This window comes from Eptatretus burgeri, chromosome 2 (genome assembly GCF_056783735.1).
Source record: "Eptatretus burgeri isolate ZD-2024b chromosome 2, Ebu_testis_v1, whole genome shotgun sequence".
In the NCBI taxonomy this organism is placed as follows: Eukaryota; Metazoa; Chordata; class Myxini; order Myxiniformes; family Myxinidae; genus Eptatretus; species Eptatretus burgeri.
The window spans coordinates 107,436,121-107,452,934 of NC_140962.1; the positions used below are offsets into that span (position 1 = coordinate 107,436,121).

General features: G+C 31.5%; 1 long non-coding RNA gene across 1 annotated transcript in view; it reads left to right on the forward strand.

Moving 5' to 3' along the window:
• Nucleotides 1-578: 578 nt before the first annotated feature.
• LOC147032761 (uncharacterized) overlaps nucleotides 579-16,814 on the forward strand; it is a 62,774-nt gene continuing 46,538 nt past the window's right edge. Inside the window, exon 1 of the long non-coding RNA XR_015055350.1 lies at nucleotides 579-765. This is a non-coding gene — a long non-coding RNA (uncharacterized LOC147032761). The remainder of the gene's footprint in view (nucleotides 766-16,814) is intronic.

Consider the following 16,814-nt stretch of genomic DNA (forward strand, 5'->3'; position numbering starts at 1 on the left):
TTCCCAATGAAGGCTTGCCTAGGCTTGCCCAGGGAATTTCCAAAGGAAACCACACCCACCAGTCTTTCTCTATAAAAGCTTCAAACCCAGGCTCCATTTTAAACATTTGTTCTTGCTGGCAATGGTGTTCTGTGTGCTTGTCTCAAACTCTCTGTCTTCTATGGAACTAAACCTTCAAGTTGATGAACTGGATTCAAACCTCTTATCTATTGAGGTAAGATTTTTTATTTTCCTATTTTCAAACTTTGATTGAAGCATACTCATTTAATAATTAAATAACTTAATTAATACATTATTATTTTCTCTCACAGGAAATTGTATCTGAAAATACTGCTTTTGCTACAACTTGGGGGAAATTGTTGGCTTGGTTGAAGACCTTGAGTGGGATGACTTTAGTGTTCCTTGGAACTCTCTGTCTTCTATGGAACTAAACCTTCAAGTTGATGAACTGGATTCAAACCTCTTATCTATTGAGGTAAGATTTTTTATTTTCCTATTTTCAAACTTTGATTGAAGCATACTCATTTAATAATTAAATAACTTAATTAATACATTATTATTTTCTCTCACAGGAAATTGTGTCTGAAATACGAAATGAAAATACTGCTTTTGCTACAACTTGGGGCGAAATTGTTGGCTTGGTTGAAGACCTTATGAGCGACCAAGACCCACAGAACGAGTTCGTCCTTGATGACCCAACCAAAGAGTTATACCTTGGAGACCAGCAAAATCCTGAAAAAGAGTTTTACAGCAATAGTACTCATTGTGAGTTATCAAGACAATACCCACTGAACAAGTTATACCTTGATGAGCCAGAATACAAGTTTTACCTTGGAGACTCACAAATTTTGAAAAAATCAGTAAATGAGTTCTGCCTTGATGGTTTAAATAACTACCTTGGAGACTCAGGAAAAGGGTTTTGCCAAGATGGTTCTAAATATGGGGCCTACCTTGGAGACTCACAAATTTTGAAAAAATCAGTAAATGAGTTCTGCCTTGATGGTTTAAATAACTACCTTGGAGACTCAGGAAAAGGGTTCTGCCAAGATGGTTCTAAATATGGGGCCTACCTTGGAGACTCACAAATTTTGAAAAAATCAGTAAATGAGTTCTGCCTTGATGGTTTAAATAACTACCTTGGAGACTCAGGAAAAGGGTTCTGCCAAGATGGTTCTAAATATGGGGCCTACCTTGGAGACTCACAAATTTTGAAAAAATCAGTAAATGAGTTCTGCCTTGATGGTTTAAATAACTACCTTGGAGACTCAGGAAAAGGGTTTTGCCAAGATGGTTCTAAATATGGGGCCTACCTTGGAGACTCACAAATTTTGAAAAAATCAGTAAATGAGTTCTGCCTTGATGGTTTAAATAACTACCTTGGAGACTCAGGAAAAGGGTTCTGCCAAGATGGTTCTAAATATGGGGCCTACCTTGGAGACTCACAAATTTTGAAAAAATCAGTAAATGAGTTCTGCCTTGATGGTTTAAATAACTACCTTGGAGACTCAGGAAAAGGGTTCTGCCAAGATGGTTCTAAATATGGGGCCTACCTTGGAGACTCACAAATTTTGAAAAAATCAGTAAATGAGTTCTGCCTTGATGGTTTAAATAACTACCTTGGAGACTCAGGAAAAGGGTTCTGCCAAGATGGTTCTAAATATGGGGCCTACCTTGGAGACTCACAAATTTTGAAAAAATCAGTAAATGAGTTATCTTTAAGAGACTTTGTAAGTTGGTTTTACTTTGAATACTTGAAATGTGGGTTCTGGATTGATAACTCACAATGTGATACATATCTTGGAAACTCAACGGGAATGTGGTTATACCTTGAAGACTTGGAAAGTTGGGTTTATGTTGGACACTTGAAACTTTTTTGGGGGCTTTTATTTATTTATTTATTTATTTATTATTATTATTATTTTATTTATTTATATTTTGGAGACTTTTGGAGTTGCTATCACTCTTTGGGATCTAAACCTATCGATGTAGTTCTTTGTCGGATGGTGCTTGATGGGAGCAAGATCAAGAAAGTTCTGGGAAGAAAGTGCAGGCTTACTCCCTCTTTCTACGTCATCAAACCTGAAAGCCTTAAAAGACAGAATTGGAAGAAGAGAAAAAAACAAAAAATATACATTGTTCGTTCTGGGAAGAAAGTGCAGGCTTACTCCCTCTTTCTACGTCATCAAACCTGAAAGCCTTAAAAGACAGAATTGGAAGAAGAGAAAAAAAACAAAAAATATACATTGTTCGTTCTGGGAAGAAAGTGCAGGCTTACTCCCTCTTTCTACGTCATCAAACCTGAAAGCCTTAAAAGACAGAATTGGAAGAAGAAAAAAAAAACGTAAAAATATATATATATAGGTGGAAATCTCATTTTGAAAAAGACATTGTGTTGGGCGAGGATTGAGTTGGGGTTGAGATTTTGAATGTGAGGGTTGGGGTTGAGATTTTGAATGTGAGGGTTGGGACACACACACATACACATCAACAAACAAAAGTTAAGCCTTGACTATTCAGTTGAGGATTCTGTGTTTGGGGTTCACAGATCTAAGAACGTCCCCCTTGACACACATTATATACTGTTATACACCTCGGACTTGGCCCTCGAGTGTCCACAACGGTGTATAGTAGGAGGGAGTGAAGCGCCAACCTATTGCTCCCATTGCACACACACACACAAACAAAAGTTAAGCCTTGACTATTCAGTTGAGGATTCTGTGTTTGGGGTTCACAGATCTAAGAACGTCCCCCTTGACACACATTATATACTGTAATACACCTCGGACTTGTCCCTCTAGTGTCCACAAAGGTGTATTATCTGCTTAGTTTTGTCTTTTGTAATTCCTGTGAATAAAATGAACCTAAAATCTCTTCCCCTTCCAAATCATATATTTTATAAGTCCAAGGAACTGTATCTATTACATCAACAATTTTAAAAAGTTCTTTCGTCCATCGTTCAGTAAAACCCTTTTCAAAATGAGATTTCCACCTATATATTCTTACGATATCACCAACTTTGAACTTAGGTTTTCTGACATTAATCTCTTTTTCATATTTTAATTTTGTAAATGTTTCTGATGGCTTCATATTCGTTGACGTGTGAATCGTGTCATTATACTTATCCACAATATCCTGAATAAAAGATGACCATTGTTGTGAACCGAGTTGTGTGAATTTTTTATATAGTCTCTCTTTTAAGGTACGATTAAAACGTTCAACAACAACTGCCTTCCCTTCATTAAAGGTACTGTATAATGTAATACTGTTATTTTTTAGAAAATTCATAAATGTCTTGTTATAAAACTCTCTACCCTCATCAGTCCACAATTTCTTAGGTTTTCTCTTACTTTTATTAAATATCTGTTGAAAAGCTAACATAAGAGTATTACCTGTTTTGTTTTTTAAAGGGACAACCCACGCATATCTACTCCTCAAATCAATAACGGTTAAAGCATACTTGTACCCCTTATCATTATTGAGTTCAATCAAATCAGCAGACCAGATATAATCAACTTCCTTGGAATAAACTTTCCTTCTCTGAAACTTTGTGAATATTGGTTTATGTAATTCATCAGCTAATTGCTCTTCAGTCTTAATGGCATCATTAGAGCCTATAAGTTTTTGAATTTCCAAGTCCAAGTTTCAATTTAGCACTAATCATCTTCTTCACGATGAACCTATCAACTTTTTCTCTCAAGGTTGGATTTTGTATCAGAGACAAATTATACAACATTTCTCTATCGGCTTCATGCTTTTCTTCCAACGTTGTGGTATTCCCATAATCAATATCGTGTCTCATGCACACTTCATCAACTCTATTGATTGGTTTACTCCAGGATTTAGGATTGTCTGCCTCATCTAATCTTTTATCTAAGTTTGTGCCTGGACCACAGAAAGAATAACCTGGAAGATGTAATTCCCCTGGTATTCCAGTAGTTGTAAATTTACTTCCTGATAAAAACTTTTGTATATCTCCTCCGAGTTTGTGTTTGGAGATAAATTGATTTTTTTGAACCACACACCGAACATATACCTTTTTGTATAACCCTGTTATTTTTACTTTTAATATATGAAATATTTTTAGTATTAGTTTTCTTTTTACATTTGAGACAATAACTCATTTATTTATGAGAAAAATTCCTGCAGAGTGCAAAAACCTTTTTAGTTTCCAACATGCACATTTGAATCTTAATTTTTAAAACATAAAGAATCCTTAGAAATGCCTTCACTCTCTCCTCCATTTATTTAAGAAAAAACTTGAATTAAAATCCATATCTTGTCGATGCTAATAGTCTTGTCGAAAGTATTGCAAATAGACTTGTCAATTCTTTGTTTTCCTCCTCGGTGGGTTGAGTTATTTTCTGTAATACCACCAATCTTTTTTGAATCTCACTGGTTTCCATATTTTGATATTTATTCATTCTCTCTCTTTCCTCCCTCTCTCTCTTCTCTCTTTCCTCCCTCTCTCTCTTCTCTCTTTCCTCCCTCTCTCTATTCTCTCTTTCCTCCTTCTCTCTCTTCTCCTTTTCCTCCTTCTCTCTCTTCTCCTTTTCCTCCTTCTCTTTCTTCTCCCTCTCTCTCTTCTCTCTTTCCTCCTTCTCTCTCTCTTCCCTCTCTTCTTCAACTCCTTCCTCATCCCTTACTATACTTGAATCGTTTACACCCCATAGAATATTATACATATATTCATCAGGATTTCTTGTTATTCCTGTATCCAAAATAATTTTTTTACAACAGGATACCAATAAAATTTCTTTTGAATTTCTAAAAGAGCCTTACCTTTTCTTAACCTTATAATTTTTTCATTATTTAACATTCTAATTAAATCTAAAGTTGTCGGTTTATCAACATCAGCATAATGCCAATCTTTTATTGAAAATACCTCATTCTTATGTTGTAGAACATATTTATTAAAATACCGAATACCCTTTTCTTGAAGGTATGCTTGAACACAGAAATGATAATTTTCTTGAAGCCTTCTTGCTGTCATTTATGTATTAGAAATATATGTTAGAATAATATTATGGCACGAAACACCTCCCCATCTTCCCATAGTTAAATCATTTTGTATTTCCTTACTTATTATATATAATCCTGTTTTTTCTGTTTTCATGAGATAAACAAGGGCAAAACCATTATTATATTTACCCTTATTAAATTCTTTTATTTGTTGTTTACTAATCGTGGCTCCACAAAACTCATTCTCGATACCAAGTGGATAATATTCTTCCTTACGAGACTGATTTAATTGTTCCAGGTCTTCGAGGTTAATTTTAAATGACCAATTATACCCTAAATCATTCATATCATACCCCCATTGTTCTATTCTCATACAAACGATACGCCCTTCTTTATAAAAATTTATTTTAATTCGAACTGTGAATTCTGTATGACCTGGAGATAATATCAACACTTCTGTATCTTTAGAATACACAGCCGTTTTATTTAAGTATATATATTGTGATAAATCGCTTAATCTCACCAAGTCATTCGCGTCAGTCGGGCTTGGATAATTTTTTAATTTATAAGCATTTTTCATGTTAATATTTTTGTTTATATTATATTTATATCGTTCAGCCTGTGCCTTTGTGTAATAATTTGATAAATCAATATCCAGTTCTTGAGATACACCAAAGATAGAACCATCTTTACCAACATAAGTCATTTATATTAGATTAAAAATAATATCATAAAATTTTTTATTTTTGTTGAGTTGAAATAACACATATAGACATAATTGACCACAACACTTGGAATTTAATTCTTGGACTTGAAATGTTTGATAAACACCATTCTGTAAGAATTTTATGACTTCAACAGGTGGTGGAAGACCAAAACTATCAAAATAATATTTGTCTTGACTATTAAAAATACAAACCCAATGAGAACCGTTCCCATCATTATCTTCTAAGTTCATAATAATATTCTTTGTATGTTTCGACACATTTGTTAATTCATCTCTCATACAAATAACCACATTATGAATTTTTAATTTCTTACAATATTTGGCAAGTTGTAAATTTGATGTTGTATTCTTTCCAAATTCTTTCAACCACTCATCAATGCTCATTTATTTATTAGAAAGATATAATCCATTACCTCTTTTCGTTAATTTTACACCTGCTTGTGCTATAGAAGAAAGCATATCTCCAACTAACAATCTCGCTTTATCAGGCAGACCTTCAAGTTTTTCAGCAAAATCTACAATTACACCACTTCCACTAATTTGTTTCTCCAACTCTTTGTTATGTCTTTCCAATTCTTTTTGAGCATGGAGTTGAGCCTTCCTTTCGTTGGCAGTTTTGACCGCTGTTGAAATACCACCCGTCAATGCTCCAACCGCACTTAAACCAGCAAATAAAGGAATTAGAAATGGGAGAAATCCTCCACTCGTCCCCTCTTATTGAATATTTTTTCAACATTGGTTTTGTCATTTTAATTTTAAGTGAGTCAGTGTCATTCAAGATTTTAACCTGTTCTCTTGTGAGCAAAACATCAATTCTTACTGCTCCTTTTCTCTGAATTGTATTAACGTTAATCGTACAAGGCTTTTGATTTTGAACACAAGATGATAGTTTATGAAGATTGATTTGATTAACATATACCCCAGTTGGTACTTTGCCACTCATTTATTTAACAAAAAATTATGTGAGACTAATCATCACACCATTATCTGTATTAATCTGCAATTCTGTTTCTTCCAAAAGCAAACAATATGTATCAACTTCTTCACTCTCTCCTCTTTCAATGTATAGGGAAGTATCCACTCGATTAGACTTTATAGTTTCTTTTTGAGCGCTCAGGTCAAACGTATAGATTGTATACAAACTTTTAAATGCTGTCATATCCAAAATAGGTTCTTTATTTCCATTACTTTCACACACCTTTTGGTAAGACTTGTATGCTTCAGCAAAATCATTTTTTTCCCAATTAATTTCCAATCTATCTCGTGGATAAAATGTTCCATCTAGAGAAACGCGAAGTTGTTTCACCTTAGCATTATCACTCAATGCATTATTCTTATCAGTCGCAGTATCACCATCTGGCTTTTTAAAAATCATCCACAGATATCGTGGCTTTCCTTCCAGAACACCCAAATTCCACGTGTAAGTAGTTTGATTGAGTTTAACGTGTTGACATCTTCTTTTGAGGTATGATACACTGAGTGGTTTTTGAGTTAAGTCTTCGATTCAACATCTCTTCTGTTTTAAGATTAGGAGTATATTCACTGATATACCAACTCATCTCCTCAATTACAAATTTATTCTGATCACCAAAAGCATTACCAACACCAAAAAGCAATCTATTTTCATTATCATTCCTTTGTAGTTGAAATCTAATTTTAAGACCATACAGAACTTTATCATAATCACAAAATCCAAATATACCTTTAAGAGGAACTGCCACAGTAAAACTATTTTCTGCTTTTGTATCATCATTATACATTCCTTTCCTTTGAATATATCCAGGGTCTGTGTTTGTTCCCGTTGACATATCAGGAATAAAACCTTCGACAGACCCCTTTCCCATTCTATCACTGAATGTATAGAGTGTAAATTTCATCATTTCAGATACAGCAGAGACATAATCAACCGCTTCAACTTCTTGTGTTCCAATATACAATCGCACACTATCAAACATTTTCCAGAAGAAATCATTTGCAAGTGTAGCGTTTGTGTTATTCCCAGCCTTAGTGAATTTAAATTTACACAACAAGAAACTTTCGGAGAGATTCAAATAGGTTTGTTGATTATTTATTTCAAAACTTTTTGTACCATTTGTATTCCAGTCTGTTCCAGTTATTGCATTTACCTTGAAGTAATCTTCTTTTTTAGTGGAGTTTGAGATAATAATAGTATCATCCAAATCATAGATACTATCAATTGCTTCCATACTTGTATTTATTTAGGAAAAAAGATGTTAAAACTTTTGAAACCCTGATCCAAGTATTTGAATTATTTTCTGTCGTTCTTGGGGGGACAACTGAGTTTTACCTTTCTTAATTTCTTTTATTGCTTGTAATTTATGAGATTCTTTCTGAGCATCTTTTATACTCTTTACAGCACCTGCTACATTTCCCACAGCAGAAGCAGTTGAACCAATTAGGTCTTTATGTTTAAGAATAGTTGAACCAATACCCATGAGAGTATCAATTATCCCATCTCCTCTAAATTGATGTCCAACACCCCTTTGTGTCTTAGGTTTATAGTATCCTCTACCAAGATACATACCTTCACCCTTGTAGTACGGGGAAAGGAACATCCCATCCCCTGTAATTATTTTATATTTTCCCAACTCGTGCTTCCTCACAATAACCATCGTATTTATTTATTGAAAAACTTCACGTAGGTGAATTCTGATGGATATAACTTCTCCATTAAAAGAGATCACACGATTATCTTGGTCGGTTATCCTAAAATTTACTCTGTGTATGGTTTTTCCTGACACAGGTAGATAAACCAAATTTTTAGGCTCCATATTGAATTTATAACCAATTGGGGTTGAGTATGCGCTGAATGAAAATATTGTATTTGTTTTTAATCCATCATTATAAGCACCATCAATCAAATCACAGTGAATTAACACCGAATTTATTCCTGAGGATATTTGAATGACATTATCACTGTAAAACGTCCCATTAGTTTCAATGTTTTTGAGGAGAAACCTAATAACTCTCTAAATGAATTATCAATTGTGAAATCAACCTTGTAGTTATTTTTAACTTTAATCGTTGATTTTGAAGTATGTTTTTGAATGTTTATAACAATATTTTTTGGTTCATCACCCTGTTCTTTCATAAGACGAGCAATTTCGGAAGATATTTGAGAAATCTCGTATGCTCCGGTGAGACTGTTATCGTTTTGTATCCACTTCCCGGATTATAACTAAACTTGTCATTTTTCTCGGTTATATTAAATAAGGTATTATAAGTCTCCATGGACAATAAAGATGCCTCATATTCTTTTGTTGTGTCAAGTTGTAGTGGGTATGGGAATGAAGATGTGTGGTCGCTTGTTGTGAAATTAAAACTCAGGATTGTGCTTCTCATCTTATTTAATATGAGTTAAAATGTCTTTATATTGAGATTTATTAATTATTTTCATGTTCATCAACTGGTCTAAAATGGCTGATGCTTCATTAAAACAATTGTTATTTCCAGCCTTCTTACTGCCGAACAACAATAACAGTCTATTAACTAATTGCGATGGGTCATTTGGAAGAAAACTAATACCTGAACCAAGGATACTTAAAGCCTGAATAATGTGTTTCTCCTTCTCATTCTTCCTACTTTTACCAGAAAGAATAACCTTATAATTTAGAGTGTTCAGCAAATCAATATATACTCTATCATCATTATTTTCCATATCCAATGGTTTATCAATATACTTTGATTCATCCCTCACAGTTGAACCTTGTCTTCCATCTTTTGTGAGAAGAAACATTAATCTCGGAGTTAGTTTAACAGGGGGTTGAGCAGAACTTAAGAACCTTAATTCATCATTAAATATCAATACCTTTTCTTGAACAAGATGAAATATTGCTGGTTGTTCTGTTGGAATGAGTCCTGCTTTGGTTTTTGAATCCGCTGAATATTCATTGTTTTGAACAGCATTCACAATATAATCAGGGGGTTGATTAATCTCTTCCAGTTGTTGAAATAAACCTTCATCATCATATTCTAATTCTCCTAAATGCTCTAATTCTTCCTCCGTCATTTGACTGAAATCTTTTAACATTTGAAGCTTTCTAGGAGTATATTCTACTGTGGGAACTGTGGAAACATCTTTCATTTTTCTTGGGAAGTTTTTAAAAGTGGTTTAAAAAATTTCTCTTGTTTTTTTTCAAATGCTTCTTCGCCCGTTAGTTTCTGTCTGCGTTTCTTCTTTATGTCTTCCTGTTGTTTTACAACTTTTGAAACCAACTCTTGATGTTCCTTAAATCTTCTTGCTCTTTCTTTTGTATCCATTTATTTATTGTAAAATATCATTTAATGAATTGTAAAGATCAACAGGGAAATTTTCCTTTTCTTCATCATTCAAGTAGATGTGTTCAAATAAATCCTTTTCTTTAAATATTTCATCAAATTCTTTATTAACATTAATGCGAGTTGTAATTTCTTCTTCACTAATCCTTGCATCTCTGCTTTTCATACGTTTGTGTTGAGTTTCTTCATCAACATCAAAACCGAATGATAAAATCTTCACTCCGCTCAGATATTTAATAATTTGTCTCGTTCCTTCTGGATTAGTTTCTAATATCCCAACACCACCAGATTTTAGTTTCTTTAACTCACTCTTACAATGTGAATATTTTGTTGTACCAAGAGAAACCTCCTCAAATATTTGTCCTTCATTCCTCAATCGCATATGTTCCTCCACTGAAATATAGTGATAATCTTCACCTTTTACTTCTCCAGGTCTTATTGCTCTAGTTGTTGTTGATACAATGCGTATCACGGGGTGTTTTTTAAGTAAATTTACAATATTCTCATTTGTACTACACAAGAACCTTGATTTATGAAAGTTTTTTCCAGAAGCAGATTTACCCACAAGATTTATAATAATAGTTGTCATTTATATATGTAATTGTTTATAAAACAAAAAATATATCCCTTAATATCTCATCTTGTTTCACAACAATATATTTATATTTTTCAGTCGTGTGCTTCATATAATCCTCAAATTTCTTTTTACTACATAATGTAGAACAATTATCTCTCCAAAAATTATTGATATCTATTGAATTTAACTTGAATAAAATAAAAGTATTAGCATTGTTTCTGATGGAACGACGAGGAAGTTGAAATTACGATTGACTAAGATAAATACAATTACAAGAAGAATGTCTCCCTCTTGTGTAGTAGCTGTCCATTACCGTTTGGTTTCTCTCATTAACACAATCATCAAAGATAACGAGGTTCTTTTTTGATTTATCCAAATCTTGGGGAGACGGTATATCATCCGTATTATCACTAAGAATACAAGTTATAAGATTTGATTTCTTTTTACATCTCTGTGTATCACAAAATAGTTGAATTATATCTTCAATGTTATAATCATTTAGGTTTTTTTGACGTTTAAATAAACCTATTATATCTTCTTTTTGAAGACCAGCATTAAAACCTTGTGAGAGTAGTTGATACTCTGGTTGAAAACTCGACTTTGTGAAAATTATTAAATTATCATAATCTAAAAAGTTGGGAGTGAGGAGCATTTTTAAAAGTAAGCAGGTTTTTCCACATCCACTTGAACCAACTATGAGACATCTTAATGAATTTGGGAGATTTTTATGGTTGTTAAATTTTATCTTATTTTCCCAAATAGGTAAAAAATCATTCATTTATATATTTGAAAAACAGGTTATTTAATTTATTATTGGCTTTTTTAGAAACTCTATATTTTATCCTAAGTTCAGGTTTAATTTCAAGATAATCCATTATTTTATTTATACAATATCTTGTGTTGATATTTCCCTGAAAATTACATCCATGAATAATATACAACAACAATCCTTTGAACATTTCTCTTATACGTTCAGTTTCTTCCCTTGTAAGGAAAGGTGTGTTATCATCCTCATACTTTACATTCATTTCTCTAATCAATCTTGTAAAGTAATTCATTTTTGGTGTAAATCTAAAAGAATTATTTTCCTTTTTATATTTTTTATTATCATTAATTAGAAGATAATCACAGAATATACATTGTTTATAGGCTTTTGACTCTGTGTTTAATCCCTGTCTTTCACACGCAGGACAATTCTCAAATTTGTCATATGGAGAATCAGGAAAGTCTAGCATATTTATAAAGTAAAACTTTACTTAAACTGAAATTCATCTATACTTTCAGTTGTATATTACCATCGATATCGATATACTTTTTTCATTATCAGATTCAACGACAACATTTTTTATATTAAAGGTAATTTTAAAATTATCGTTAACTACTATTGAACGAAATGTCATTTCACCTGATATATTAACATCCTTTATTTCATCAAGATTTACATCTTTAGGGTTGTTGAAAAAAATACAAATTTCTCCTTGCATATTACAGATGGTCTTATCTTTTCTTTCTAAAGCTTCATCCATAAGGTTTTTGTTCTTTGATACTTTTTCTTGTTTCATTGCTTTTTCTAGTTTTGAATATATTACTAGAAGGAGAGGAGAAACTTTTGTTAGAGATACTTTAATTGATGTTCTACCAGGTATACTAAAAGCCCTTCCACTGAAGGAAATTGAAGAACTCATATTATTTACCATAATAGTTTTTATCCAATAGTTGTTATATTTATCTTTGTTCAATTTTACATCCTTGACATATTTCTCAGTATCTTTAACAGATGAAGAGATTGATTGAAACTTGTCTTTTGTGTCTTGAAACATTGTATTTATTAAGTGAAAAAGTTGGAGGATAAAATGTTTTTAAGCACAGATTCACCTATAAATTAAACGAAATTTTCATCAAGAAAATTTTAGTTTAAGCAAAGTTTTATTCTATAAATATGGTGAATACAACGTACTGCGATGTTTGTAATCACGAATATAAACATTATAGAAAACACCTCCGAACCAACAAACACACATTTAATCTATTTCATCAAATATCTCCTCTTGAGTTGGAAAGAAAACATTGTGATATCTGTTCAAAGGATGTTTTGAAGAGTAGTTATAATCAACATCTTCAATCACAAAAACACAAGAAAAATGAGTTTAAAGTAAAGGGAGACTATTATATTAAAAACACTGATGAGGCATTTAAAGGGCATATAAAAATAAGGATTTTTCAATTTGGAGAACCCAGTCCATCATCAATAGCTGAATCAATTGAAATAGTGAAACCCGATGTTGAAAAATTTATTAAAAAGACATTAAAAGAAATAAAAACTTTAAAGTTTTATATGGGAGTGAAAATGAATATGAAAAGACAAGATGAAGAACAAACTCCTTATATGAGAACAGATCTTCATTTTATAACATCATTTCAAGATTTTTTTGAATAGTGGGGTTTATGAAGAACTATCAAGACAAGAGGAGGATGTTGATAATACAGTGGTAGGAAGTGGATTCAATATTAAAAAAATCATCTTTTTAGATATACACATTCTATAAATCAAACCCTCTTAAAGCTTCTTCTTATATTGAATTACCAAAAGAAATAAAACTAAAGAAGGCAGTTGTTAATATTAAGAACAATGATAATAAATGTTTTCTCTGGTCTGTTCTTGCTCACTTACATCCACCAAAATGTAATTCAGAAAGAGTAAAACAATATATGAAATATGAGAATACCTTGGACATTAAAGATTTTAAATTCCCAATGCCATTAACAGATATTCCTAAATTTGAGAAAAAGAATAATCTTTCTATTAATGTATATGGATTAACGGATACAAACAAAATTCAAATATTAAAAATTTCAAACAACTATAAAAATGAAGAAACACACATTGACCTTTTATATTTTAGTGTTGGAAAGAATTCACATTACACATACATCAATAATTTATCAAGATTAATCTCTTCTCAGGTATTCAGAACAGCAAACAAAATATATCCTTGTAAGCGATGTCTTAATTCATTTCATACAAAAGAACGATTAGAACAACATTCAAAATATTGTAGTAATCATAAATCAGCTGTAATTACAATGCCTAAACCTGGTGAAAAGATTTATTTTGAAGATTATAATAAATCTATCATGCACCCATTTGTGATATACGCTGATTTTGAATGTATCCTTAAAAAGATAAATACTGCTTCTCCTAATCCAAAAGAACCATATACAAATAAATATCAAAAACATATTCCTTGTGGTTTTTGTTATTATATCAAATCATCTGTTGGAGAAAAGTATAACAAACTTGAACATTATCGTGGAAAAAATGCTTCACAAGAGTTTGTAAAACGATTAGAAAAGGATTGTATAAGACTCACTAAATTAATGAAAGAAACAAATGAACCGATGAAATTAACCAAAGAAGAAAAATTAGAATTTAGAATGAACAATATCTGTCATATTTGTGAGGGGAAAATTAAGGAGTCTAAAGTTAGAGACCATTGTCATCTTACTGGTAAATATAGAGGTCCCGCTCATTCCTGTTGTAATCTTAATTATAAATTACCTTCTTTTATTCCAGTCTTTCTTCACAACAGCGCCAACTATGATACACATCTATTTATAAATGAACTTTCAAAAACACCAGGGAATATTTCTGCTATAACAAACACAAGTCAAAAGTATATTTCATTTTCAAAAATGATATTCACAAAACCTTTAACTCGTATTAGGTTTTTAGATTCTTACAAGTTTATGGGAACACCACTAGCCTACCTCGCATCAAATCTAAGCTCCACAGACTCTTTTCCAAATCTTAATTCATTCTTTCCAAAAGAGGAAATTCTCACTAAAGAGGAAATTCAGATTAAAGATGAAATTCTGATTAAAGAAGGAATTCTTACGAGAGAGGAAATTCAAACAAGGAATGAAATTCAAAGTAAAGAGAAAATTCTTACAAGTAAGGGAATTTATCCTTATGATTATATGGATTCATTTATGAGATTTAAAGAAACACAACTTCCTTCAAAAGAAAGTTTCTATAATAACCTTTATGAAGAAGAGATAAGTGATAAGGAATATAAACACGCACAAGAAATATGGAAAATATTTAAGATAAAGAACCTTGGAGAATATCACGATTTATATCTAAAAACAGATGTTTTATTGTTAGCTGATGTGTTTGAAGCTTTTAGATCACTCTGTCATAATAAAAATTGTTATGGATTAGATCCTGCCCACTATTTCACAGCTCCTGGTTTAGCTTGGAGTGCAATGTTGAAAATGACAAAACAAGATATAGATTTAATCAGTGATGTGGATATGCTTTTGATGATTGAGAAGTCCAAGAGAGGTGCAATATCACAAGTATGTTCAAAAAGATATGCTAAAGCAAATAATAAATATCTCCCAAATTATGATAGTGAAAAAGATAGTAATTATTTGATGTATTTTGATGCTAATAATTTGTATGGATGGGCAATGTCTCAATCTCTACCTTATGGTAAATTAGAGTGGGTGGAAGAAAAGAATTATGAAAAGGCTTTGATGAATATTGTTATTTCTTCTCAAGAGGAATTGAATGACGAAGAAGAAGGTTATTATTTTGAAGTTGATTTGAGGTACCCGAGTGATCTTCATAATAAGCATAAAGATCTTCCTTTTGCATGTGAGAAAGAAACTCCAAAGAAAGAATGGTTAAGTGATTATCATAAAAGTTTTAATATTAAAGGTAAATCAACAGAAAAGTTATTAACAACATTCTATGATAAAGAGGGATATGTTTTGCATCAGAGAAGCTTAAAACAGTTTTTGAGAGAAGGATTGAGAGTAGCTAAAATTCATAGAGTTTTAAAATTTAAACAAAGTCCTTGGGTGAAAAAGTATATTCAATTCAATACAGATATGAGAGCAAATACAAAAGTAAAATTTGAAGGGGACTTTTATAAATTAATGAATAATGCTGTATTTGGAAAGACTATGGAAAATGTTAGAAACAGGCAAAACATTAGATTCGCAACATCTTGGAAAGAAGCTTCGAGATTGATAAATAAACCAAGTTTTGAGAGAGAAGAGGTTTTTTCAGAGAACTTTTCTGCAATTCATATGAAAAAGGAAAGTATTGTAATGGATAAACCAATTTATATTGGAACAGCAGTTCTTGATTTATCAAAGATATTGATGTATGATTATTTGTATAATGACTTAAAGAAAGAGTATGGTGAAAATGTTTCATTGTTGTATATGGATACTGATAGTTTTATCCTAGATATAAAAACTGATGATGTTTATGAAGATATGAAGAAAAATATTGGAGTATATGATACAAGTAATTTCAGCAAGAAGAGTGAGTTATTTTCCAAAAAGAATGAAAAGGTTATTGGTAAGTTTAAGGATGAGTTGGGTGGAAAAGTAATGAGTGAGTTTATTGGATTGAGAGCAAAGGCATATGCTTATAAGTATGGTGAACAGATTGATAAGAGGTTAAAGGGAATAAAGAAATATGTAATAAAGAAATCAATAACTTTTAGAAATTATTATAATTGTTTGATGAATAAGAAAGAAGAATATAGGAAAATGAATACAATAAGAAGTTATAAACATAACATATATAGTGAAGAAGTAAATAAAAAGGCATTAGGAGCCTTTGATGATAAGAGATTTATTTTAGATAATGGAATAGATTGTGTTCCATATGGATATTGTATGATAGAGTGTATAAAATAGATTATGTTTTAACGATGGGAAGATGGGTTAGGGTTTTTAAGGACTACCGCCGCGTTTTTTCACAATATATAAATGGTTAAACCAAGTATTAATCAAACTAAAGAGTGGAGAAAATCTCAGTCTTGGTATATAAATGGAAAACATAATGAATGTGAAAAATATCAAATAAGTCTTATTGAAAAAATAACTAAAACAAAGGTAAATAAAACAAATAAGCGAATTAATTTAAAAACTAGTAAGTTAGAGGATGTAAAGAAAAAAATGAATATCCTTGAATGGACTGAAAACTTTGATGGTTATCAATTGAACAATGAAAAAACAATTTACTATAATCTCAAAATGATATGTGGCTCAGGAGGTGGTCAAACAAGAGCATTAAGAGAAGTTTATCATTTCGTAATGGCACAAAAGGGGTATCTTAAAAAATATAAAGATTCAAATGTTTTGTTTGTCAATATTTTAGATGGGGATTATTGTGCAAAGAAAATTAAACTATTGAAGGAATTTGAGAATGAACAAATCTTTATAGGTTCA